This window comes from Anolis sagrei, chromosome 5 (assembly GCF_037176765.1).
Source record: "Anolis sagrei isolate rAnoSag1 chromosome 5, rAnoSag1.mat, whole genome shotgun sequence".
Taxonomy (NCBI): domain Eukaryota; kingdom Metazoa; phylum Chordata; class Lepidosauria; order Squamata; family Dactyloidae; genus Anolis; species Anolis sagrei.
Window position 1 is genome coordinate 41,120,908 of NC_090025.1, and position 9,267 is coordinate 41,130,174.

Below are 9,267 nucleotides of genomic sequence, written 5' to 3' on the forward strand. Positions count from 1 at the left end.
TATCTTTTAATCATTCATGGAAACATCATAAACAAATAGGCTGGAAGAGCAAATGACATATAACACTTGGCTAACACTTTTGCCTGCAAGCAGTCCATTTTGTTGTTGCCTTCTCCAAAAGTTCTGTTTGGGGAATTTGACTTTCCAACACAGCAGTTTTTAGATACATATAAATTACAATCTGTTTGCTGACTAGAGATTGCATCATTTATAGGGTAACACATCTGGAAAGTATAAAGTTGGACAAGCTGTCTTAATCTATGATTTCTAGCAGCATGTACTATTATGTTTTGTCTCTAATCTGCTGTATCATTTTTTTTAATCTTCTCGCCTTTATTCCCAATAGCATGTTTTGTTTCAAATGCTTTCAGGGAGACTGGCACAGAATTTGAGCAATAGAATGCCTCTAAAAATAAGATTGTATTACCAAGAAAAGGAGTGCAATTCCCCTTTATTACATTACTTTTGAAAGGTAATTCAGTTGTGTCCTCATCACACACACACCCCGCCCCCCGGCTCAAACAGGTAATACATTAATGAAAACCATGCTTTCTTAATTAGTTCCTTTTTGTTAAATGTATTGTTGAAAGCTTTCATGGCCGGAATCATTGGGTTGTTGTAGGTTTTTTCGGGCTATATGGTCATGTTCTAGAGGCATTCTCTCCTGATGTTTCGCCTGCATCTATGGCAAGCATCCTCAGAGGTAGTGAGGTTGATCCAGAAAAAGTTGTTAGTTGATCCAGAAAAAGAGGAAAAGAGTAGGAAGGAGTTTTTCAATCACTTTTATTGATCTTTGAGCTTGGCCTCCAAACATTTTAGATCCAGTTTCTAGGTACACATGGTTGCACAGATATATTTGCTTCATTTTCTTTTACCAGCAGAAATATTTCTTGACTATATCCAGAGAGCACTGGATATAAAATATTTTAAGCCATTCAATTGTATGTATATTTAAAATAAAATAGCATTTATTTGTTGTTGCCATCATCATCTTTACGAATTACATTTAATTGTTGTCAAAGATTATCTATAAACTGAAATAGATTTTCTGACATGATGCTGTATTAACATTTTGCATTACCTTTTTGCAATCAAGTTCTAGGCATACTATCTAAACTGTAGAATCAATACAGTTTAACCATACTTTAATTGCCAGGACTCAATGCTATGAAATCATAGGAGTTGTTGTTTTATGGAGTTTTTAGTGTTCTCTACTTAAAAGTGCTGGTGCCTGACCAAACTACATATCCCATGATTCCATATCATTGTTGCACTCCAGGACAGGAATAACCCTCTGACTTTAAAACACCACCCAATGAATAGGAAAACAATCATTTTTTATTGAAGTTAAGTATAAACAGCCAGGTAAAAATATGTGCTTTAAGAAAGCAGATAAGTCCCAATAAAGTAGAAAGATAAGCAGGAACAAAGTAATCCAAGGAAGGTTTCAACAATATATAAAGGCAAAATCCAGACTTTTGTAATCAAATCCAAAAGACAAAGAACTCCAGCCATGAACAAATATCCTTAACATGAATCTTCCAAGCAAGGCTTCCATAGAACAAGAACTAGGACACAGTAGAATTCTGAAACAATGCTTCATCTAACAAGTTTTTTCCTTGGTGCGAACTTTATATCCCAACACTCAGAAACTGGTTTTGCTTTCCTTGACTATCGCTCCTCATCCTTATCTCTAGAAGCCTAGAGGAACAGTGTAAACCTTGACTGAGCTGTTTGTTTTGGCTAAACTCCAGCTGTCTATCTAAGAGCTCATTATCTTGCTGCTAGTTGTTTTCAAACCCCAAATCTTGGGAGCTCACTGGGGTTAGGGAGTTATCATCCCTATGCCCTGTAGGAACATTCTTATGAGAAACTACCCTTTGAACTGGTGTCCCTATGTCATTCTCTGTATTAATATCATTGACCAAACTATCTCCATCTTGAGCCTCAGTGCTATCATTTCCCACATCAGAAGCACCATGATCCTGAAACACAAACACAGGCTGAACTCCAACACTCATTGAGTTATGGTAGTTAAAGTGATCTCATACTGCACTAATTCTTCAATGTCTGACTCTGGGGTTTGGTGCTCATCTTCATTTCTAAGCCAAAGAGCCAGCATTGTCTTTAGATGCCTCCAAGATCATGTGGCTAGCATGACAGCATGGAGCGCCCTTACCTTCCCACCAGAGTGGTACCTATTGATCTACTCACATTTGCATGTTTTCAAACTGCTAGGTAGATAGAAGCTAGGGCTAACAGTGGGAGCTCACGCCGTTCCCCTGATTCAAACCTACAACTTTTTGATCAGCAAGCTCAGCAGCTCAGTGCTTTAACCCACTGTGCCACCGGGGGCACCCAATGCTAGCCTAATTGAATTCAATATAATACAAGCTAATTGTGTATATTGCGGCCATTACTACAATATCTTTATGCAAGAGCAAAGAGTCCCAAGTTGCTAGTGTAATGGACCACTGCATACATGATTTGCCACTATACCCATAGGGAAGAATCACTCATGTGATTCTTCCCTTTGAGTCGATCTCCATCAAAATCAGTACAGTCAAAAATGGTCAGAGAGCTGAACCAAAAATTGGTGGCTGGAGTGCAACTTCCATAAGTTCTAGCTGCATAAGCAATGAGGAATGATAATGGAAGTTGTCGCTAAACAATGTCTTGTGGAGGGAAACCTGTTCCCTGCCACTGCAGTGTCATGTATATTGGTAGTCAACATGGCTGAAATATTATTTCCAATAAAATAAAGTCTATTAAACCAAAATTGTCTAACCATATAAATTGAATAATCCAGCAATTAAAATATAATCACTGAAATTTTGTGGGTTTCTCCCCTCTGTTTTCGCCCAACTGCAGTAAAACAATAAAGTCTCATAGACTCCCTGACCTTTCCCCAGATAAGGACATCCCGTGTCTAAATTTGAACAGCTATTCTTATTGTCGTTTCTGATCAGCTTTAGAAGAGCCTCTGCATTCCATAAGAATCAACGGCAAAATGTTAAGTGTTCAGTCATTAAAAAATCATTTGATATTCATTGAAACACTATTAATCATCACACATTCATTTGGCATTCATGGGGCTGTCACATGGACTACTCTCAGAGTTCAGTTATAATATGCATTAGCTAATGAGCATATAAAGCATTCCTGAATCAACATAGCTGCACAATATTATCCTTACTTGCATTATTCATGTGCTGTAGATTTAGAAAGGGGGTGGTAGTAGCCGAGGCATACATTTGACTTTTAAAGCCCAGGCAGCTGCTATCAATATATTTATTTATGTAAGTCCAACAATTTGCATGTTAGGTTACAGCTGCCCTGTATGCCTGGAACCTTGCCATTTCATTGTGTATCTATTGTCAGCATTGAAACAGAATGTCCAAATGCTGCAAAAGTCTTTAGATCTGTGAGTGCCTCTTTGTGGGCAGTCTGCTGTACATCATCACAATGCTGACACAATTTTCTTCCTAAGCAAGAGGTGTTTCCTTTCACATCGCTAAAGAAATCTTTCAATATTTATGAATGCAGAAATCTGGCATAATTGCAAAGAGGAATGTTTGTGTGGTGAGTTTTCCCTTTCTGTCTTTATCATAAAAGAAGCCTGTTATCCTTTGTTATGGAAAGCTTATTCAGAATTCAGGCACATGACCCTTCATACTTGGATGAATCAAATAGAATGTTTACCAGTGACCTTTAGATGCTGCCATTAATCCTTCATCTACTATCATTTTGTCAACACCTCCATAACAATTTACTTGGTATCTTGTTTGCCTCAAAACATAGTCAGTGGGAAAAAGGAAGACCAAAGTACAGGCGGACTAATTCAATAAAGGAAGTCATGATCCTGAGTTTGCACAGCAGGGCAAGAGGTGTTCTCATTCATAGTCTATCCATAAGTCAAAGTGAATTTACTGCAAATAACAACATCAAATAGCCATAAACCCAGTTAAGTGTGCAAATAATTTCAAGTGGCTCATACAGCTTGATAGTTGCTTTCCTCATACCCACACTCATTTAGCAAAATTCATAAGGCTCAAGTCAAGATTTTTGAGGAGGATGTATGTGACCACCTCAGGGGCCAGTTTGAAAAATTTGGTTCACATTACGTGACTTCATTAAATTTAAATTTTCCAAATATAAGTTGCCATTCTAGTTTCTGTGAATTAGAATTCAATTTGCCTTTAAAATTCAAATATTTAATTCCAGGGCTTGCGATGCAATTTGTAAAGAAATCTCACACATGAATGTGCCTCAAAGTGTGGTGGAAGATCCTTCCTTGGAGCCTTTTAAATAGAGGCTGGGTGGCCATCTGTCAGGAGGACTTTGTGCTTTTCCTACATGGCAGGGGGTTGGATTAGATGGCCCATGTGGTTTCTTCCAACTCTATTATTCTATGATTCTATGAGTGCACACAACGCTATGTTCCTTGGGAAATTGCTTGAAAATGTGTACACTGAACTATATATATATATATATATATATATATATATATATAGTTTTAAAATTGATAAAATATGCATACATTTCAAAAGGACATAAATCTCCAATCCAATGGAATGAAGAAAGACTTTTCACATCTAGTTTATTTCCATGTAAAAATTCCTCAGATTTTAGATTAAACTACATTTCAATTTCACCACAATAAGAATTATGGAAACCTGATGCATTGATGCAATAAAGCCAGATATTCAAGTTTGAAATAATTTCAGTCACTGCTTCCTTTACAAAATGGGCTGATGGCAGTTCCTTTCAGCTATGGCTATCACATAACTTGCAAATATGATGAATCTCATTTTAGCAAATACAGCAGTATGCATGACTTATTGGAACCTGGGTTGAATTTTTAATGGGAAACCTGCTTAACCTATACAAAATATTCAGTCTGCCTATTCAAAATAGACATGACTTAAAAGAACTTGCATTTGGCATCAAGAAACTACAACCACCTTTCTTGAAAAACCTCACAAAAAGCCATACCGTCTCTCTGGCCCTTCTAAGATTGCTGCTAGTATAGTTTCTGCACTACATTAAATTCATTTGAAGCCTTTGAAATAACAATCTGACAGAATATTGTACACTGGTTATTAAAGATAAAACCTCAGAAAGGAGACTTTGGAAATATTTATTATTGCTTTGAAAATGCACATGCATAGAGGCAAAGGGTAAAAGTATAATTAAAGTGTGCAGGCTTATCTGTGAGACCTGGACATGCTTATTTTCTTGTCTGATTTTCAGCACCACAAAAGCAACAGGAACTGATCCTTTTCCCTTTCTTGTTCACAGGCAGCATTTTGCGTTGCTGAAAGTTTATTTGAAGATTACTTGATCTCAAAACAAAAGTGTAACATAAGAAAACAAAAGAATTAAAAAATAATGGGCATATGGCTACATGATTACTTATATTTTTTGCACAAACAACAAGACAATTTTATCCAAGTTCCCTTAGAGCTGAAAAAGGTTTTCTGTCTTCTAGTTCCTGCCACCCTAAATTTCGTACTGGACATTTCTGCATGCCTCAACTATATCTCTTTCTTTTTGTAAATTACTTTACATGTAATGGAAAGGCCACATAGAAGGAAAATTGTAAAAACAAGGTGAGTAGAAAAGGTAGGCATTCATCCATCATTCCCCCCATCCCCTTTTGGTCATTCCAGCACCTGGATAAAGTTGCAGTGTGAAACCTGGGTAATACGGGAAATGATGAGTCTCATCATAGTGATCTTTCTCTGTTTTCTCACCAACACAGAGAACAGGAGGGATCAGTAAGAGTACAATTTGAGCCCAGGACTGACATGCAAACAGGGAACCAAACAAGATATTTGCATAGAATCAAAGTCATTGTTTGGTTTGAATTCTGGGCAAGAACTCAGAGTACCATGTAACTTTGGTTAACAAAAGTCAACGTAGCCTTGTCCTGTGTTGTCCCAAATCAGAGTCATATGATGTTTGCTCACTACAGAGCAGACCCAGGCCCCCTTCACAGTAAGTGGTCAGTGTATATTTGCACAATGACTGCTAGGATACCAACATATTGAGCTGGGGCTCAGTCCCTCAGCCAAATTGAGAGAGTTTGTCTTCTGCAATGCACAAGAACACATGTGAATAGTCCTGTTAGTTATAACCAAATACTGAACATTCATGGGAGCAACATCCTGCAAGGACATCTGCCATCTTGCTTTTTGCCTTTTACTATGGTCTACCAAATTCCCTAATGCCTACATACTTCACTCAACAAAAATATGCACTAAGTTAAAGCAAATTCTAGGTACTTCATAAATTAAACAGATGGAGCATAACTTGAATATTATTTCTTGTTTATATAACTGTTTGGCTTCTGCTTGCCATGGGAATAATAGAAGACTCCAAATGTTATAGGACACTGCAGTCTTGCCTCTGAGCTACATTGGACATTGTACTCATTCGAAGGAAATATATTAACTTTTGAGGAAAATATGTGTTATTTAAGAAGTGTTTTGTGCTGTGGACCTTTAATATTGGTTGGGGTTTAGGAGGACCCCCCCCCCCACCCCCGTAGCTCAGTGGATTATATCAATTGTGATTTAAATAGCACACTGGTATCTAATTCATTATTAGGAGCAATTAAGGTACTTGATCTAGAGTAGGTGCACTTTAAGCTTTGTGCTTGTAAACTGAAGATGCAAATGCAGTATTAGCTAGAAAACTAAAACTAACTGTTCCTGTGTTTATCTCAACAGCATTATTGATCCTTAACTTGACAGAATTTTACCTTAACTACTGTGAGTTAAGCCATTAAAGCATTTTTGGCTATTATTTTTCTGTTAAAAGTCCATGGAGGACATATGTGAGAATGTGTTGTATATTACTACCATCTAGCTGCTGGCATTTTAAATGTATTCCATTAATCTTATTACCATGAAAATGCTCTGATACAACTGGTGCTTCAATTTGAGGATCACATGTGATTTATATGTTACTTTTTCCAAATTTCTGTTGCACTGAGCCCAAATTTATGTATTCTAGCTTTCCCCACTACAAAATCAATTAACACTTTATGTTCCATTTGTACTTCTGTGATGACTGCAGGCAGTTTCAAAAGAATTAAGTACAGAAATGATGCTCTCCTATAACATCCTTTTGGCTTTATTCAAGATTGTTCATTTTTTAAATTTAAACTGAAGTTTACAGTGCCAGATTTTACAGTTTATGGATACTGACAAATTATCTCTCATTTTAAAAAAGCAAACAAACAGATGCTAACATTTATCGAAACACTTCACAGACTTTAGAATTTTTTATGCATCTAACTTTTTAATTCTTGTTAATGAAATATGCATTCTGTATCTTATACATGAAACTAATACATTTAAAATGAATTTGCCTCTTGGATATAATGTGAACTCTCTGCAAATGAAACATTTCAAGAGAGATTTATGGGTGTAATTTTCCTAGGGGGAATTTTTTCCCCTTGCATTATTGTTTTATATAATTTTCTTCATGATTATTTAGTTTCAAAATCTCTGTGGCTATAATCTATAGGCATTTTGGTTGCAGCACCTGACTTCAATTGTTCTAGATGTATGTATAGCTAAAAAGAAAGAAATATTATACATATTGAAGGAAGAATGTATATTTAGCTAGAGACAGAGAACAAAAAAAAATACTGAGTGAAAAAACTATTTTCATAGTATTCCATATTCACTTTCCTACCTGAACTGTGAGCTGGGATCATAATAGAACCAAATAGTTGGAAGAAGCCTCATAGAACATGAAGTCAACCACTTACCACCTTCAATGCAGAGAATCCAGTTAGAATACCCCCAGCATGGTAGCTATCAGTGATGAGGATGGCAACAATTATTATTTTAAGATTCTTTGCCCTGTGGTTCAGATGAAAGGGCTTCTAGAATGTATACCAAAAATGAAGGAAATCCATGCCTTCAGGATTAGTGTGAAAGACACAATACATAAATCGGAGAAAAATGTAGGAAGACAACAACATACTCAGGCACTTTTTCTTAAAGTTAAAAAGTTCTTATTATCACCTGCTTGCATGGACATGGTTCAGATGAAGACCCCAAATCAAACTCTAGCCCATGTAAAAGGTCCTCCTGCAGCATTCTATCCATCTTTTCCATCCAGGCAGATGGACTGTTAGAAAAAAGAAGTCGAATGTAGTGGGTATTTCAAAAGATTTGAAAGATGCATTTGGTGTCATTTTTGTCTTCCTCCTTTTTCTTCCTTTTTCCTTCTTCTTCTCCCCCTTTCTCTCCCTCTTCTTTCCTTTCCTCCCTTTTCCAGTTTTTATTTTGTTATGGTTGCCATTCTTCAATCATGTCTTGGAATTGTCTAGCTCACTGACTAACTTAACTGAGACTGTAGAAGTATCCAAACTCTGAGATAGGAGCAATGTTTGAAGGGGTGCTTGAGGAATAGCACTTAGATCAGACATCTCTTTGTGCATCCACCAGAAATAAAAAGGTGAGACATGATGATAGGGTAAACTAAATGCAAATCTATTAAACTTTCTTTCTGCCCAAGTAGATGTCTAATGGATACTCACTGATTTCCTTCTGCACTTATTATCCAAATATGACCACTATTTAAATACCAAAGTTCAAGATAGGGGAAAATATCTGCCACTTATTCAGGATAGGGAAAAAAAATCTGTGTTCAATATGCCAATCAGATGATGAAAACTGAAAATTCCTACCCAACCTCAAGGCAACTAGCTGCAACATTTCCCCACCCACCAGCACAAGAAACATGGCAATGATGAGGATGAGCTAACACACCTTTAATTACAAAATACAACCTATACATATTCTAAACAAACTAATCTATAAGCCTCTTATCCATTGCCTGTTGATTGTAACATCTTATTTGTTGGTCCATTTAAGTATTACCATATTTCTCCCTTTCTACTTTTAATAACATTATTCTATATCAGAATAGATATAGGGCCAGGCTTAGCACAGCAGGCTAAACTGCTGTGCTGCAAGAAAAATCCTGCAGATTGAAAGGTCAGCAGTTTGAGCCCCGATCAGGGAGAGCACCCATCATTAGACCCAGCTCACCTGCCCACCTAGCAGGTCAAAAGCAGAAATGTGAGTAGATAAAATAGGTACCGCTTTTAGCGGGGAGGTAATAAAGGCGCCCTTAAGGACATGGATCGAAGGAAAGCTCCTCGGCATTGAAGATGGCACACACACCCCTCCCCCTCAAGTACAGCCTCCCAAATGCCGGAAATAAGATTGAAAAAACTGCCTT